General features: G+C 41.2%; 1 protein-coding gene across 2 annotated transcripts in view; it reads left to right on the top strand.

Moving 5' to 3' along the window:
* The window catches only part of LOC122787191 (mast cell protease 1A-like), a 107146-nt gene that overhangs the window by 31167 nt on the left and 56120 nt on the right, over positions 1–19859 (top strand). The gene's annotated exons all lie outside the window — the stretch shown is intronic.

A 19859-nucleotide genomic window follows, 5' to 3' on the forward strand; every position in this document is an offset into this window, starting at 1 on the left:
GAAAACCACGAAGGGGAAGCTGGCATGGAAGCTGAGAGATCCAATATATAGACCTTAAAAGAAGAGTAAGACTTAAATTGTAAAGAACCTATACCAAACCCTACCTTGCTTAAAACCCAGGGAGGGATTGGTATAATGGTTAAGGTGTTTACCTTGCAAACACAAGGTACGGGGTTTGAGTTTTACCTTTGAGGGAAATTGACTAGACTTAAAATGGTTCACAAAGGCAGTTAGCCTAGTAATTATCTATGAACCTATGAATTGGCAAGTAAAAAAAAAAAACTATCAAATAATCTTGGATCCACTAAGAAAATATTTCCATTTACACATATAGGATTAATTTGATTTAAAGGTGTCCTAGCTTCATTAGACACAATAGTGACATCTGAATTCAAGAATACCTTTGTTCGGAATCAGAAACAAATCATCCATTTGCATTAGCTGACAAGATCTGAGACTTTAGTGGTGAACTCACAGCTACCCCTGATTCAGCAGAACTTTGTTAAAGGTAAACAGAAGACGAGGACAGTGTGACTGGTGCAATATTGGAATGTACCAGGGTTTTGGGGCCAGTTTGGAGTAATCAAAATGAAGTTTACTTATCCACCTTAGCTTTGAGATCAACACATTTGGACATGAGGACATAACAGGAAGGCATACTGACAGCTCTGGATCCATAGAAAAAAAGACACAGCTGTCTTACAGGTCAAGGCATGAGGAAGCTCAGAGCAAAATATATCTCAATGAAAGCTGTGAAACACTGCAAAGAGCTCATGAAAGGGGGATCCCAAATATGATGTGACCCCCACAGATATAAACTTTCATGACAAACTGGCACTACTGAGTCAGAACATCGTTTTGCACAGTGAATCCAAGGGTGCACCTATGTTTTTTTTTTCCGAGCATATCTCACAAACAGTATTGCTTTGATGGGTTAGAAAATAAATATAGCTGTATAAATTAATGCCTATAACGTGGGTTTACTCACTTAAGAAACAGCTTCATTAGTGACTGTAGGAAGCAACATCTAATGATACATCATTGAAGTGTTTTGCTTTTGTGATCCAAAATTATAATAATGAGACAGAGAGTACAGAATGTAAATTCCTGTCTGTACTCCTGAGTGAATCTGTGAGATTATTGTGTTGAACCAGGACAGAGGGAATATTCGAAGATTCAGACCATTTTCTATTGCCTATTACTAGATGAACATGGATTGTTTCTAGTGATGGTTGGCCTGTATATCTCCTTGTTTGCTTAGACATCACATGGCTGTCATAGTTTTTGTCCTTTTGCGGAATCCTTATGAGAGCAAATTTAGCTTAAGTGCTTTTATAACCAGAAAGTGTATTTATTTCTTCTGGATTGATATACAGGGATAGCTGAATTTAAGCTCTGAAACCCTACACATGTAAAGGGTATAGAAGGGTCACCAGTTATAAGAAGACTCTGCTTTCATGAAATGCAATGGACTTGGAAGGGAGAAGCATCTGTCCGCTAATTAACTGTGAGACTATATCTGCCAAGGTAAGTATTTTCCAGTGTCTGAGAGGATAGAAGATGACTTCTCTGGTAAGTCTCTGGCTTGGTTCTATAAACTTTTGAAACATTACTGAGTTTTTCACATATGAAGTCTTATATAGGGAACAATTAGGATACAAGAAGACAGAACCCACCAACATTGAAGTAGAATATTGATTTGATTGCAGAGACAACTTCTTCATAGGTAACTACTAGGCAAATAGTCTGCAGACTAGGGAATAACCAGACAGTGACTAAAAGTGAGAATCAAACCTTGTACCTTGTGTTTGAAATCCTCAACCATTATGCTAACCCTCTCTTCCAGTATTTTTCATGAAGCATTAAGATTCTGACAATTGCACAATCCGGAAATACCCCTACAAAATGTATTCTCTAATTTCAGGCTTGACTTGTCTCAGTTCGGTATTGCCAATGGAATGGGTTCTTATTGTAATTTTGAGACCTGTAACTGCAGCAGGGAGTTATGAGAGTATACTAGTGAATTTGAAGTATATATAATAAATTTGAGGTTGTAGTACCTCCGGCAGTGCCCTGTATGATGAGGAATAATACGTTTGCAGTTATATAGTTAGCAGGGGTGTCAAAGCAGAGCTTTCCACATCAGGAGTACAGTGCGGGTTTGTGCCTCTACAAATGCCTTTATTTTTTGCAAATTCAGACTCATAGAAAGTGCACTGAATAAAGATAATATCTCATTATCAAGATACGAACTAAATAAAGAATGGATGGAAATGTCATGTGTCTTTAGGAAGGCAAAACTCGCCCCAAACTCGTGAAAACTCTTGAAGATTTAGATGAATCTGGCTGAATCAAAAGGAATAAAAACAAGCTGGAAATGAAAGTGCTACACATGAAGCTTTTATTCATGCATTTATTTATTTACTATTTGTTCACTGGGTAAGTGGACTGGTCTGTTCATCCTGATCTCAAAGAGCAGAAAATTCATCACAGTTCTCAGTCAACAATATTATATACAAAATGAGTACAAAGCAAAATTCATAACATAAAGTAACATATTACTCATATAGTAAGAGTGAATGTAGATAGGGTAAGATTAAAAGGTCCAGTCAAGCCAACTTCATGCTACTGAAGTCAGAAGTGACAAACTTCACGACACCCATGCAGACGGGATCTGAAAGTTCGACTGCAGAATCCTACACTAAGGCACTGTACAAGCACATCCACTCGTGCATGAATCGTGCCATCCCAAACAGAACCAAGATGCTCTTCTCCAAAAAAAGGAAGCAAATCTGGTGTTCCCCTGCTATAAACAAACTATACAACAGAAGGAAGAAACTGTTGCAGAAAAGAGGAAAATCCCAGGATGCAAAAAACTCCCTCACCAGCCTCAGTAAGAAGCTAAGATCCCTCAGAAAATCCTCAAAAGCTAGTTACGAAAATAAAATTGCCAAAGATTCCAAAGACAACCACAAGGCATTCTATAGTTATGTCAAGAATCTAAATGGCAATGCTCAGATCTGCTCTGAGCTACAACAGAATGGCATTAAATATACTGATCCCAAGGATATTGCCAATATCCTAGCAGATCAATTTAGTGCCAACTTCACCCCCCTCTCACCCCCTAAAGGGCCCATCTCAATACCAAAAGATTGTCAAATTCCGGTAATCACGGAAACACAGGTAGAAACCGCACTCTCCAAAACTAAGAATACAGCATCCATGGGACCAGATGACATCCCAGGCTGTGTACTACATGAACTACAAAATGAACTGGCACCTCACCTAAGTGTCATGTTTAATCATAGCCTCACCTCATGCTTAGTGCCCACTGAGTGGCGCACAGCTACAGTTACCCCACTCCACAAGGGAGGATCCGCCTTGGATCCCGGGAACTACCGTCCCATCAGTCTGACAAGCCTGATCTGCAAGGCCATGGAACGCATTATCATAGAACTTATAAGCAAAGACATTGGCAACCTTCAAACACTGGACCCCACCCAGTTTGGGTTTGTGAAGGGCTGATCTTGTCTTCTGAATCTGATTGACTTCTTCGAATCAGTCTCTAGAGCTGTGGATGAGGGTAAGGCGGTCCACACAGCCTATTTGGACCTCACCATGGCCTTCTACACCATCCCCCACTCTGGAATCATAGATAAACTTACTAAGCTGGGCATAAATCCCTACATCACTCGATGGGTTGCCAACTGGCCTACTGACAGAACCCAGACTGTAAAAGTAGCCAACTCCAAATCCAACTCCAGACAAGTGACAAGTGGAGTACCTCAGGGTTCAGTCCTGGGACCACTATTGTTTGGCATCTACTTCTCATGTAGTACAGGCCAACACTAAGGGACTCTGGCTAACAAAGTTCACAGATGACTGCAAACTGGGAGCTATTACTGAATCCCCAAATGATGTGGATATTCTACAAAAGGGCCTTACAGAAACAGATGCCTGGTGCCAGAGCCATGGGCTCAAGCTTAATGCCAAGAAATGTATAGTTATCCCCTTTGGGAAAAAAACATGTACTTGTGAATTACCACATAGGTGGCAGTACAGTGAACACTGAAAGTGTGATAAGAGACTTAGGGACACAGGTGGACAGTGGTCTCACTTTCGATAACCACATTGCCACAACAGTTAGGAAATCCTTCTATGTGGCACACCTCAAAACTAAGGGCTTTTCATCCAGAAAAAAGGAGGTCATTGTCCCACTGTACTCATCCCTCATTAGACCCATTATAGAGTACAATGCCCCGTTTGGTATGTACCTCACAAGACATCTGCAACAGCTGGAAAGGCCACAGAAATACCTCACTAAAAGAATCACAGGCCTAAAGCAGATGCCATATGCTGACCATCTAAAAAAACTCCAGCTATACTCTGTGGCATATCGTCTACTCAGAGGCGATCTCTGCTTAACATACAAAGCCATGTCAAATCCTGAGCTGTTGGACATGCTCCACTTGAAGAAATCCCAATCCCTCAGAGCCACACAGTCCAGGGATCTAAACCTTGTCATCACAATGAACAAAACATGCTGGTCGGATAGTTTTCTGACCCCAGAGACTCCCCAGACTCTGGAATAGACTGCCCATACATGTCAAGCAGAGTGCCTCCTTGGCCCTCTTCAAAAGGAACCTTGATGATTGGATGGGAGATAGGAAATTCATCCCAGGGATCATGTCAGTCGCCCTACTAGATAGGGGTCCAGAGAAGTAAATATTGTGTGAAGAAATATCCAGGGAATTGTTATGGCTAGGCTTATATAGGCCGTAGGGCCGATAGCCTAGTACCAACCTATGAACCTATACTGCATTGAGAAAAAATATATATACAAAATGCAAGCTAAGATATGCATAAAATACAGTGCAATCATACATATAATACATAAACTCTTATATGCATGTGAAATATATATGTATAAAATGCCACATTAAGAGCCTGATAAAAGTTTCTTAAATGTACTTTACTATTATTGATCTAGGATGGTAAGTTACCTAACCGTTGTCATGGTAACAGCTGCAGGTAGATTCAGTAAAGAGATGCTCTTTAAGTGCAGCTTTGATGCTTTTCATGGTTTCTAGGTTTTGATGACTGTAGGCCAGAGGTTCTAGGTGGCAGGTCCCAGTTTAGAAAAGGCTATCTCACCAACAGCAATTTTAAATGGACATTGTACTAGAGATTAACTGTTGTCCTGTGTACTTCTAAGTACATAAGGGTTGTATTGTAAAGGCAGTTTTGTTCATAAAGGGAAGCAGTAAGCACCTTACAAATTAGAGAATTAGAAGCAAAGTGGCCATATCAGGCACAGAAAGAGACAATTTGCAATGGTGCATCTGGGGATATGCTAAAAGAATGAATTTGTGAATTTTATTCTCAGCAGTCTGTTCTGTGACTATTATGGGATGAATGTATGAAGGATAACCATATTCAAGCTTTGGTATTAAAATGCTTTTAGCAATGGCCCTGCAAGCAGAAGGTGAAAAGAAGGTGATTGATCTTGTAACACAGTTTCGATTAAGGACTTTGTTACAAAATCTGTATATGTGGTGAAGAAAAAGACTTTATTAGTTACAAAATCTGTATATGTGGTAAAAGGAAGGGTAGGGTTGAGTATTAGGCCTAGGTACCTCTGTTCAGTGACATTAGGTATTCTAATCCCATTAATATCTGTTACAACAATAGGAGGAATAGTGCTAATTTCTTGAATGAGGCAAAGACCATGACATTGGTTTTCTTAGGGTTGATTAGTAGTGTTTTAGTAGTGAACCAGGTACATAAGTGAGTGAAATTGTCCTGCAACTTGGTTTGCAGGTCAGAGTAGCTAGTACTGGATTGTACGAAAAGTGTATTATCTGTATACATTATTAATGAAAGATTTGGTAATTCTAGGGTGAGATCATTAACAAAGAGGGACAAGAGACAAGGACGTGCCATAGACGATTGTCCAGCCAACAATATCTCCAAAGTTGAGTCTTTTGAGTTTGCAATTTCAAAAGCCCTTGTTATGTCAACAAAGTGACCTGCAGTAATAAGTCCCTCATTCATTTTGCAATAAATGGCATCAGTGGCCATCACCAGGGCTGTAAAAGTACTGAAGGCATTGCAAAAGCCATGCTATTCAGAACAGTTTTTCAAATATTTTGGTAATAGGTCATAGGTAGAAATAGGTCTATAATCCTTCAACCCATTAGGAATAGTGACTTTAGGTAGAGGGATTATAACTGTGGGCTGGTAGGGCTTTGCCTGTGATGACAGAGAGGTTAAAGATATGGGCAAGTGGTTAAATTATTTTTTTTTCAGCTGCAAGTCTTAGGAAGATGGGATGAAGATAGCTAGATTTAGATCCTGAATTGTTGAGTCTGAGAATTAGGGACTTGGTCTGTTTTATTGAAATTGGGGGTATAGATGAGGAGAAGAATGTTTTTGTTCTTGGTTGGAGGGGAATTAAATTGTTGGAAAGACTTTAGTTATGTTGGTTGTAGTGTGTAGCAAAAGTGAGCATAATCATTAATGAAGGTGGAGTGAGTCAACGTTGCTGGTTCATTTTTAGTTGCTGAAGAGTTATTTAAAGTCTCTGTTAAGCATTGTATTACTTTACAAAACTGTTTGAGTCTAGACCAGTTTTCTTCCTCTTACTGTTTAAGGTACAGGGCTTTTGCAGTATTTGTTGCAATTCTTGTTACTTTACTTATGCTCAGAAAAGTTTGGTGTGGTTCTGAATCGCTAGGGTTCCTTTTCCATTTTTTCCAGGCTGAATCTCTGGCTTTTTTTTTTTTTTTTTAATATCTATTGAAAGCCATGGGCAAAACTGTAATCTAAGCCTTGTTTTTGTAAGGGGCTACAATGTATCCTGAATTATAATCAGTTTTGTGTTGAAACTGCTAAAGCAAAAGTGAGTTCACACATGGCATACAAGGGAATCCAATCTACAGCACTGAGTAGGGTGCTGAGATTTGGTAGCTTATTATTAGCAAAATATCTTCCTTACCTAAGAATGAATGGCGAGATAGAACTAAATTCTATCTAAATTGCTAAATTGCTGCAACATTTTGTTCAGAGACAGAGAGTCTTTCCCAATAGCACTGATGTTTAAATCACCAAAAAAACTATTTTGGTAATGCACATCTTTAAGGAACATATGTTACAGAGTTTTCTGTTAAACAGAGACAGAGAATGGTTCTGGGACATAAACTGCGGCAAACCACATGTGAGTATTCCCACCTAATGTGATGTGAGGGAAATCCACATGAGAGTATTCAAACCTAATGTGATGTGAGGGAATTCCATATGTGAGTATTCCCACCTAATGTGATGTGAGGGTATACCCATTTGGGGGTCTATATTAGAACATCGACTTTTTAAAATGTCGAATGTTCTAATATCGACCCCCATTCAGCAAACGCTGACAACACTGAACATGCAGAACAGCAAATTTTTTCCAAGGGAAAAATTTCTCTGTTCCGACACACATACACACAACACAAACACACCAAACAAACAGCAATCCACATACATAAACTTAAAATCCTACTTCTAACCCTACACTCAACTGTACACACACCACTAGCTATCCACTTACCTTAACCCAAACCCTAACCCTAAGCTCCATCACTATCACACACTCACCTCACCCGCGCCCTAACCCTAACTCACCTACTCCACCCTAACCCGCACGTCCACACAATCGCACACTTCCCTGATCCGACCTGTAACTTTCCACCACAGTGCTGAACATAGCGAAGCCACATGAATGGCCAACCAAATTCCTTCCCTAGGAAGAAATTCGGTGTTCTGCAGCTTCGCTATTTTCAGCGTTCGCTGACTAGGGGTCGATATTAGAACATTCGAAGTTGTGAAACTTCACTGTTCTAATAAAGACCCCCCCCCCCCCATTTGGGACTCTTGTCATCTGTAGCATGAGAATTAATTTAATCTATAACTGTAATTGAGGAATTCCTAATGATAAGGATTGAATCACCATCCCAAGATCAAGAGCCTGGTCTGTTGTCATTTTATATATATATATATATATATATATATAGTGGTTGTCTTGTATAAAAGTTAAGGGGCAGCAATCATCTTTCAAACAGGCTTCTGATATAGCAAGAATATGAGAATTTTCTATCACCAGCAATGATGCAAGAGTCCCTCTCAACTGTACAGATTTTCGCAGAATGTCCAGATTCTTGCCTCATAATTTTTGCCCGTTTGTCATAAAATTGTGGTTTTCTAGCAAGTCATTGGCAAAATATTGAAAATGTATGTCAGACAATAATGACAGACATTTGAGTTTCAGACTTCATACCCCTCAGAAAGCTCATGCTAATGCCAAACCTTTTATTCTATCTACTTTTGAAGCTTGTAAGAGCAATATTTAAAAAAAATGCCCCTATTTTTGGGCCTTTGTCCCTCCATTATTTATGACTTTGTCCAGATTTTTTGCTCTAAGAGGTTGAGAGGCATGTGCACGACTGGTCTATTTATGATTAAGACTGCAAGCATTAAGCCAAGCAATTTTAAGGTCTTTATTTCTGATATGATAGGTGACTGGGTTCTGTAATTGAGAGCTTAGTTGGGGTGGTCCTGGATTTGAGGGCATATTTCCTGAACATTTAAGTCTGAGTAGGACAAGGTGGAATTTTGAGAGAAGATCCTTAATTTTGGGGATGGGGATTGGTAATCTCTCTAGGAGTATGGATTACAATAAAAATTGTTTCCTAACAGTATAAGTCCTTTTACTTGCTCATAAACACATATTGTTTTATTTTGCTAATCCCACCAACTGGAAGCAGCTATCAGTTAGTCAGTCAATAGCCTGAGATTATATAACTATTGCTGTTCTTTCTACAGATATGGAAAACCACTAGCTGGTTCCAGTATTCTACCTAAACATTGTAACTACTTGATTTAAAGTTCATGTCATGTTACTTTACCTTAAACATGCTGCTGCCTGCTGGAAGTGATTAATTAGATAGTTTGGCCAATTTTTTTTAGTTCTGTGAATTGTGTGAGGATTTGGTATGATGGGAATTCCGTAAAAAGGTAAGTTTTATGACTGTGTTTACACTAATGTTGGAAGTAATCAACCAAATATTCTGGGAAATATTTCTGGCTTTGTGATTTGTGTGGGCAGTATGGATTAAAGGAATGGTGCTGTGATGAGTGTTGTTATCACTGCTTTTACAATAATCCTGGCAATTGATCAACCAAATATTTTTGGCAATATTAATTTCCTTTGTAATTTGTGCGGTGCAACTTGAATTGGAATGCTATAATGTGTGGCAACTTGTTTGTGTAAATTGTGGAGGTGAAATAATATTACACAGCTATCACACTTCAGAGGGTTGCAGAGGGTGTCATTACATCTGGGTCTATATTACTTTTTCAAAAGCTTAATTGAGTGAATCACTAATCATCAAACTCAAATCAGTGATCGACCATTCCAGCCAAACATTTCTTAGGGAAAAAAACTAGTAGGCCAGCTACCAACTGGAGCTAACACAACAAAAGTTAAAACCCTGCGCACCTCCTAACTAAGTATACCAACTCCAAGATTGCACTACAGTGGAGAAAAGGGCAAATCCCTGATGAAGGTCAACCATGACCTTTCCCTAGAAATTTTTTCACTGAAACTATCATTCACTTAATTGAGCTTTTACTGAATAGGGTTAGATGATTAGCAATTTGCTCGATTAAGTGTTCAACAAACTGATATAGATGTCTATAGCTTGTATATGAGCATTGTACTATCTCGAGAAGTAACAAATTTAAAAAAAAATGATTGTAATATTTTGTTTCATTTTCCTCACAATCAAGCATTTAATGCATATACAGGTGTCTGTCTTTTGGTAGAGAATAAATAAGCACGTTGTTTGCATATGTCTGACAGCAAATATGTTATGTTTTATTCATTTTTTTTTTCAGTTTTGTCCCAGTCTGACATTAGAAAGGTACACAGAAGGTGGCTGCCTTTTTGGAGTAGGGGATGAGGAGTCGTGCTGTAATAAACATGACACCAGCAGCAGCAACTTGAAATGTGACTGTGGGCATTTATGCCTTAATTTTAATCCCAATTTAACACCAGAGGGGGTTAAACAGAAAATAACTGCCTATATTGAGGTGGGAGGTTGTTGGGTGCAGGTGCTATTCCCAGATATGATATATGCCTCCTCACAAGCATTTGTCTTCTCCATTTATTGTGAACTGGGGTTTGATCAGCTTTGAGCATTAAATCTCGGATACAGCTTGTTTCTTCCTTGAAATGAAAGTAGTATTGAATTTCTTTTCCATACACATTTTTATTCAGGCCATCACTGGAACAAAAGGTTGGAAAAAGCTCTAAAATGCTCCTCAGTGCATTGCTTCTGGGTGCCTAGCAGCCCCCTGACTCCCACCTTAATTTAGTCATTACAGGGTATTCTTATTCACAGAGGATGTGCTGAAAGGTTACAGGAATAGTTGAAGACTGAATTTATTTTTTGATCATGGTTTTCATTCAGACCATTTTAGTATGAAAAGGTTGTTTAAAAAAAACTCTAAAATGCATCTCAGATCATGTAAAAAACTCATAGCTTCTGGGAGCCTAGCAGTCCCACGTCCCCTGCTTAATGCAGTTATTACAGAGTAGTTTTGGTCAGTTAGGATGTCCTGAAAGCATACAGGAAACAAAATCAACAAGTAAGACTGCATTTCTTTCTTTGATTATGCCTTTTGTTCAGGCAAACAATGGATGAAAAAGGTTGTTTAGAAAACTGTAAAATTCACCTCAGAGCATCTAGACTCTTGGCATAATGCAGTTGTTTCCTCCACGGTTATTACAGTACAGTCTTGTTTAGGTAGAATGAACGAGTGAATAATTGCAGGAAAAAATGAAGACTAAGCTAAACTCTGAGAATCAGGAAGAAAATAAAGCAAACTAAAAAGTGTGAACATGCCAGATTGGGTGGAACAGTGGGGGAGGTGGGTCATGGAACCGTTTTTGTCTAGGCCGTTAGTTTACCTAAGGCTGGACTACAAGCTTGAACGAGTAACATTTCTGGCCAAAAATGTGGTTATCCACTGATAGCTCACTATCAGCAGCAGTCCTTACACAGCTACTTCCAAAGTACTTAGAATTTAAGTGATTCTCCTGTTGGTCTGTTTTGAGCTTCATGAAGTCTAACTCTCTTTCTCATTAACTGCATATCAAGCTAATGAGAGAGAGAGCTGCTTTCAGCAACCTTAGCCACAAAGATAACCATTTGACACTGTGATTTAGATTGCAAATCATTTGTTAAAAATAAGCAGGATACATTCGCCGAAACCTTTTTAGCCTGGACTAAAAGTGTTAACAGGCCCTATTCGGCCCATCACAGCCCTTAAGACTAAACAACACACCTGATACACTTGTAATAGGTGACTCTATCATCAGGCACACTGACTTCCCGCTCACCAGGCTGAACAAGGAGAGGGTCACGGTGAGCAGCCTGTCGGGTGCTAGGATCCGCCACATAACACAAGCACTCAGGTCACTCCAAGGCAAGTACAAATATGACTCAGTCATTGTCCATGCTGGTGTGAATGACCTGAGACGTACCTCCCTGGACTACATGAAAAGAGACATAAAGGAGCTCTCTGAGCATGTAGCCCAGGCCGGTATGACCCTGACCTTGAGTAGCGTCTTACCCTCACCAAGAATGATGCCACAATATGAAGACAAGATGATCAATTTCAACAATTGGCTTAAGTACTGGTGTCATTCAAAGGGGATCCAATGCCTGTCAGCTTGGGATGATATGCTCGACAAGCCACGATGCTTCGCTAGGGACGGCTTGCACCTGTCACCCTGGGCTTTCGGATATTGGCAAAGGCTCTTTTACCCCCATAGTGCCTTTTTAGGCAAGGCTCAAAAGACAAACCCACCTCCATAGGTATCACAAGGGATAAGAAACTAAGAGTAATGCTACTCAACGCCAGAAGTCTAAACCTCAAGATGCACGCACTCGAAACTCTCCTTAGCATGGAGAACATTGATATCTGTGCAGTAACAGAAACCTGGTTCAGGGCTCCCGAGAGCACCCCAGCACTACCAGGTTATACCTCATACCATGCTTTTCGGCCCCAAAACTTGGACCGAACCACAAAAGGAGGGGGGAGTATCAATATTCATCAAAGATACCCACACCTCCAGGTTGGTGGCAAAGCACGAAGCATCAGAGACTATCCATGTGCAACTAACAGTGGGTAAAACTGCCTTCCAGTTTACAGCCTGCTACAGACCACCCTCCCAAACCCAGGAACCCCACTCGGCCTTCCTGAGAACACTGGAAAATATGAAGGTCTCTCCAAACACCATTATATTGGGCGACTTCAACTACCCAAACATAGACTGGGAGCATTACTCTAGCTCCAACACCCTAGCCCAAAGGTTCCTAGAATTTATAAACTCAAATGCTATGGAACAACTTGTTACCACTCCCACAAGAGGGGAAAACATACTGGACCTGATTATCACCAACATGGGGACTCTATGCTCCAGACCAGAAGTGTATCCCTCACTGGTAAGATCAGACCATAAACTAATCTCACTGGATATTCACATCCCGACCCCACCCCTGCCCAGAAAACCACAGTGAAAAACTTCTCTAAAGCAAATTTTACACTCCTCAAAACTGAGGTGGAATCCTTCAAAGCCCCGGGCCTGTGGAAAATACAGCCCAGACCGCAGAATCCTTTATAAACGCATTCTATGAACACCTTCAGGAATGCATGGATCATGCGATCCCAAATAAAACCAAGACCCAATCCTCCAAAGGCAGACGTCCTGTCTGGTGGACCCCAGCCATAAACAAACTATACAATAGAAGGAGGAAGCTACTAAATGATAAAGCAAAATCCCAAAAGGGAAGGCATCACTGATCAGTATTAGCAAAAACTACGGGCACACATAAAATTGTCTAAGGCCAGCTTCGAGAGAAAAATTGCACAGGACACTAAGGATAATCACAAGGCTTTCTTTAGTTATGTTAGGAACCTGGGTGGTAATTCCCAGATATGCTCAGAATTAGTCCAAAATGACAAAAAATACACCGAACCCACAGACATTGCCAACATCCTAGCTGACAGGTTCAGCGCAACCCCCCCCCCCCACCAAAAGGCCAAATATCTATCCCAGCAGAGTGCTGCCCCCCTGACATCTCAGATGCTCAGGTAAGAGCCGCCCTCTCCAAAGCAAAAAACACAGCATCAATGGGACCAGATGGTGTCCCGGGCTGCGTCCTATATGAACTCAAAGAAGAGCTAAACCCAAACATAAAACTACTGTTCAATCTCAGCCTTACTACAGGATATGTGCCCAAAGAGTGGTGTACAGCAACAGTGGTCCCTCTCCATAAAGGTGGTGCCTCAATGGATCCTGGAAACTATCGCCCCATAAGCCTGACTAGCTTGGTCTGCAAAGCTATGGAAAGGATCATCATGGACCTCATAAATAAAGATATTGGGGACCTACAAACACTGGATCCTACCCAGTTTGGCTTTGTTAAGGACAGATCCTGCCTCTTAAACCTGGTTGATTTCTTTGAAACAGTCACCAAGGCCATTGACGAGGGGAAGGTGGTCCACATAGCCTACCTGGACCTCGCAAAAGCCTTTGATACAATACCCCACTCGGGCATTATAGATAAGCTCACCAGCTTAAATATAAACCCCTATGTCACTAGATGGGTTGCAAACTGGCTCAAGGACAGAACCCACATGGTTAGAATTGCTGGAGCCATGTCAGACTCCAAACCAGTTACAAGTGGTGTCCCACAAGGCTCAGTCCTGGGACCTCTCTTGTTGGGTATATATTTCTCGGAGGTACAGGCCAACATGGAAGGACTGTGGCTGACCAAGTTCGCAGATGACTGCAAACTGGGTGCCATAATCGACTCTCCAGCCGACACAAGCATCCTCCAAAAGGGCCTCATAGAAACAGACAACTGGTGCCAGAGCCATGGCCTCAAGCTAAATGCCAAAAAGTGTATAGTCATCCCCTTTGGCAAAAACAAAGTACCCACAAATTACCACATAGGTGGAAATCCATTAAGTACAGAAGAAGTAATTAGGGACCTGGGGACCCAAGTTGATAGCAATCTCTCATTTGACAACCACGTGGCCAAAGTGGTTAGAAAAACATTTTATATAGCCCACCTAATCATGAAGGGATTCACATCTAGATCGGGGAGGTCATCGTGCCTCTTTACTCATCCCTCATCAGGCCCATAATTGAGTACAATGCCCCTTTTGGGATGTACCTTACCAGACACTTGCAGCAACTGGAAAGACCCCAAAAGTACCTCACCAAGAGGATCAAAGGGCTCAAACAGATGCCATATGCTGCCCGGTTAAAGAAACTCCAGCTCTACTCAGTGGCATACCACCTGTTCAGAGGAGATCTGTGCCTGACGTATAAAGCCATGTCCAACCCGGAATTAATGGACATGCTGCACCTCAGAAAATCCAAATCCCATCGAGCTACGCTCGAGAGACTTGAACCTCAGCACTGAAATAAATAGGACATGCTGGAGGGACAGATTCATAACCCAGAGGCTCCCTTCACTCTGGAATAAAATCCCAGTCCAGGTTAGGCAGAGTCCCTCATTGACTCTCTTCAAGAGGAATCTTGATGAGTGGATGGGAGATCGAAGGTTTACCCCGGGTATCACTTCTGTGTCACTGTTAGATAGAGGCACAGTATACTAACCTCGAAAAAGGGCATAGCAAAATAAATTTAAAATGGGTGGCAAAAGCCAAACACATTCTGGCTAGGCTTATAAATGCCCTAGGGCAGATAGCCTAGTATGAACCTATGAACCTATGAACCTATAAGCCAGGAGTTTGAGATCCCTAATCCTTATAGTTACAGCCGTCACAGCTGATGCCATAAAGATTCCACAAAACACTTCCCATATGAACAATTAAGACACAGTCATGCATAAACAAGTTCTTTGTTGACAACTTTTCAAGAAAATAACTTGATTAGTGAGTAGCCAATATCCGCTCACCCATCCTTGGGTGGCCAGACAACAGCAGCATTAAGAGCCTGATAAGTTCCATGCTCAAGAGATATACTACTTGGTCAGGAGTGTGCACATCTGCAGAAGCATGCATGCACCTCCCAAAAGCAGTAATTGTGAATCTTTCAGTGCAGATGCGGGGGGGGGGGGGTTAAGGTACACTCTGCATTAGTGGTTTGATGCTGTAACAGCATCTTCAACCCCCAAACCACCCCAGACGTGGATCAGGTTCAGCCTGCGGGAGTCTAAGGCAGGTCCTGTAGACAAAGTGAATGAGGAGAAGAGCTGGTGGTGCTGATGGTCAGCTCTAGAAAAGGGGAAAAAAGAAAATAAGTTACTTACAAACCGCCCACACTCCTTGAAAAAAGAAGTTATGTACTCACCGTAACGTTCCATGTGAGTTGTTCATCTCGCTTTCATTCTTACACATGGGTTCGGAGATGATCCTTGGCTCCGAGTCGGCCTACTACTAAGCTCGAGGTCTTCAGACAGCTCGAGGCCAAGTCCCTATCCCATGATACACCTTGAGTTACCTCAAATCTTGTTTGCTGCCTCTAATAATACCATATGTCATTCTGTCACTTTTTAAGATAAATACCATAGTAAAGACAAAGCAACCGTGATAAAACATGAATCTCGGTCCTTGAAAAAAAAACTGGAGGGGGTTGGCAGGTGGGAAGTAAGAATGAAGGTGAGATAAACAACTCACATGGAACGTTATGGTGAGTACATAACTTCTTTATGTGAAGTTGTTCTATCTCGCTGTTCATTCTTACAGATGGGTAGCATCCCAAGCACCATCTTCCTTGGGTGGCTCACGGGAGTATGTTTCTCAGGACAGTAGAACCAAAGGAGGTCCTGTCCCTGGATGCCCTATTGACTTTGTAATGAGTGATAAAGGTATGAGGCTTTGACCAAGTGGCTGCTGCACAAATATTGTCTAATGCTAGCCTAGCTGAAAAAGCAGAAGATGTGGACACAGCTCTGGTAGAATGAGCCTTAATTTTTTGTTGTAGAGGTAAATTTTGCAGCTGCGTAAGTGAAAGTGATACAAGCAGAAAAACATTTTGATAGGGTTGTTTTTGCCACAGTCATACCTTTTCTGGAATCTGAAAACATAACAAAAAGTTGTTCGGATCTTCTGAATTCTTTGGCTCTAGCTAGGTAAAATCTGGGTTGTCTGAACATCAAGTTTGTGCAGCATATACTCCAAATTGTTGGTTGTTTAGGGAAGAACACTGGTAAATCTATAATTTGGTTAAGGTTAGCTTCAGTGCAAACATTAGGTAAGAATGAAGGATTTGTTTGCAGTGGAACTCTGTCAGCATGAAAAACCAAATACGGAGGTTTTATGGACAAGGCTTGTAGTTCTGAGATTCTTCAAGCAGACATGATGGCCACTAAAAAGATAGTCTCCCGAGACAAAAATTTCAAATCACTTGAAGAAGCTGGCTCAAAAGGTGGGAGAATAATGTGTGAGAGCATAAAGTTTAGGTTCCAGGGAGTATAAGGTGATTTAACTGGTGGTCTAAAGTGGAAAGTCCCCTTGAGAAAGGCTTTGCATAGCTTGTGTGACATTATGTTAAAGCCTTCAGTGCCAAGATGAAAATTAGAGATGGCAGCAAGTTGCACACGAATTGTAGCCGCCGCTCCTTTGTTGAAAAGCATAGTCAAAAATTCTAATATGGAGGAAATAGAAGGTTGGTAAGGGTCAATTTTATTCTGAGAGGCCCATATGGAAAATCTCTTCCATTTGCTGAGGTACAACCTCCTAGTAGAGGATTTATGAGAAGATATTAAGATATGTTGTGTTTCGTTTGAGAGGTTATGGAACCTGGCTATGTTGGGAAATGGAACAGCCAAGGTGTCAATTTTAGGGACTGAACGGAGGGATAAAGAGCCCCCGATGAGTGCATCATAAGGTCCAGAACTGGGTCCAAAATCCAAGGCTCTTCCAACAGATGAGGTCGAAGGAAGGGGAATCAAATCTGACGAGGCCAATGAGGGGCTTTTAGAATGATGGTCCTTCCCAGGGCTTTGGCTTTCTGTAATACTTTGGGTGTCAGGGGAATTGGTGGAAATGCATAAAGGAGACCCAGAGACCAACAGTGCACGAGCGCGTCCCTTGGGGAATCTCCCGGAGGGGGAATCAGGGCAATGTAGCTTCTGCATTTTGTGTTCATGGGGGATGAAAAAAAGATTGCAGCAAGGCTAGCCTCATTTGTGGAATATTCTTTCTGCTATTTCTTTTTTGAGGGACCACTCGTGAGGTAACAAAATTGCCCTGTTCAGTTTGTCTGCAATCACGTTGGATTTCCCCAATGTGCATTGCTATCAGAAAGCATTGGGTGGATGTAGTCCACTGCCACACTCTTAGGGCCTCTCGACAAAGGGGATAGGACTGGTTCCTCCTTATTTGTTTAAGTACCAGACCACCGACATGTTGCCCGTCTGAATCGCAACTGTCCCCAGAGGGAGAGAATCCTGAAAGTACTGCAATGCCAAGAGTACCGCTTTCATCTTCAGGACATTGATATGCAGATGTGTCTCTTATTCGGTCCATGTGCCTTGGGCTGTGCTTCCCTGAAAATGCCCCCCACCCGATCAGAGAAGCGTCCATGGTCACCGTGGCAGATGGTGAGGGTAGGATAAAAGGATGACCTATCGTGACTTGGAGAGAGGTCAACCACCACCGAAGACCCTTTTTGCATGTGTTTGTTAGAATAATGAGATGTGACATTGGGAGCTCTTGATAAGACCATTGTGTGAACAGAAGCCATTGAAGAATTTGCACGTGCATACGACCCAATGGAATTGCTATTATTGCAGCTGCCATCATACCCAACAATTTTAGCACTTTGAGGCTGGCACCTTGCCTCTGGAAATGACATTCCGAATTTGCTGACAAAGTATTGATATCCTTTCTAAGGGAAGTTTTAAAGTGGTGGTGTCCAAATCTGCCCCAATAAAAACGATATGTTGTGATGGCGACAAGGCAGATTTTTCTGAGTTTATGGTAATCCCAAGTTGATTGCAAAGAGTGAGTGTGATGTCCCTAGCCAATAAAAATTTTGCAAACGCCGGTGTCTATAACAACTTCTGCACCACATGATCCACATCCAAATCAGATAGGCTTATTGAGGACAGAGAAGAGTGGATCGAGGATGCCACTGATTGTAAGATATGTGACTTAAGTATTTCGGAGACCGGTTCCAGGACTGGGGACCGGCTTTGAAAAGTTTAAACGCTCGGCTCCAAAGGCTGTGGAGTCAATGTCGATATCTTTTTAGATGTTGTCGGATCCGAAACGCTATGCTCTGATGAAGAAGACTTAGAGGACTTAGTAGATTTCGGGGATTTGACAGCTTTATCATGGTCGCCCAAAGCTTCCTGAAAAGATGATTTTACTAGCCCTCTATCAACCAGTTTCCTTTTTCTCTCATGCAGCACCCTGCTACTAAAAGAATGGCAGATGGAACAACTCTCTTGTAAGTGCAGGGCACCCAAACAGTAGACACAATTGACGTGATTATCAGTCACAGACATCTTTTGTCCACACTTCGGACATTTTTTAAAAGCAGACTTGTGTGTTTTTTCCTGATCAGCCATAATAATCAGTCTGCTTCTAAAGTATACAAAAAAAAAAAGATATAAAGTCACACAGACTAGTGTTTAACAAGTCCAAAAACCACAATAATTTTAAGATATAAGTAGCTCTTAAAACAACTGCCTCTAAGACATTAACTAGAATCTAATTATTAATAGCTAGAACACACTCTTGTAAACAACTAACTATCTAGTAAACACACTTTAATCCACTAAATACTGTTATTAATACAGCCCTTAAATAAAAGCAAATGGGCTCTATAATACTAACTAGGGTTTAACTGCTAAAGCTGAAAAAATATTCTAAAAGGCTATAAACGTGTGTTAAAACGCAGTCTAAACTACTAAGATTCTGCTAAGGCACACCAAAAGAAGGGAAGGGAATAACAAAGGCCTAATAAACAAAGGCCAATGAGGCTATAAAAGGCACTATACAAAGTTAAACTACACACTAATACAAATATTTAAAGTTATAAATTGCAAGAAGAAATATTAATAAAGATACATTTCTCTATACTGGCCAGAGCTGTGAGGAAACCTCTGCTCTGTTTCAGCGGCAAACAAGACCTGATGTAACTCAAGGTGCATCATGGGATAGGGACTTGGCCTCAAGCTGTCTGAAGACCTCGAGCTTTGTAGTTGGCCGACTCGGAGCCGTGGATCGGCTCCGAACCAATCTGTAAGAATGAACAGCGAGATAGAACAACTTCACATTGTGCTTTGCAAGACCTGCCACTCCTGCTTACCTGTATATTTACTTATTTATTTATTCTTTGTTGACCAGGTTAATCCCCTAGGCTTGTAGCCTCTTTTCAGGGCAGACCCAATGTGGTATTTACACTACAAGGAGAAATTTGGCCAGGGTATCAGGATATAATAGAAGGACAGAAACTGAATCATATAGTCAGATCCTTATCTGTGTCACTAATAAAATTGAAGGTTAACTAACAGCTATCAAGGAAGAAAACAAAATCACCACTAAATCCAAGGACAACCAGAAAGCATTCTATAGCTATGTCAAGAATCTAGATAGCAACACCAAGATCTGCTCTGAGTTGCAGCACAAAGGCACGTAAATTACAGAACCAACTGATATTGCCAACATCCTGGCAGATAGGTTTAGTGCTAACTTTACCCCCCCTCTCACCCCCTAAAGGGCCCATATCTATACAGGAAGAATGCAGACTCCCTGTATTCACAACTACG

Source organism: Protopterus annectens, chromosome 13.part0 (genome assembly GCF_019279795.1).
Source record: "Protopterus annectens isolate FY-2018-M chromosome 13.part0, PAN1.0, whole genome shotgun sequence".
Taxonomy (NCBI): Eukaryota; Metazoa; Chordata; order Ceratodontiformes; family Protopteridae; genus Protopterus; species Protopterus annectens.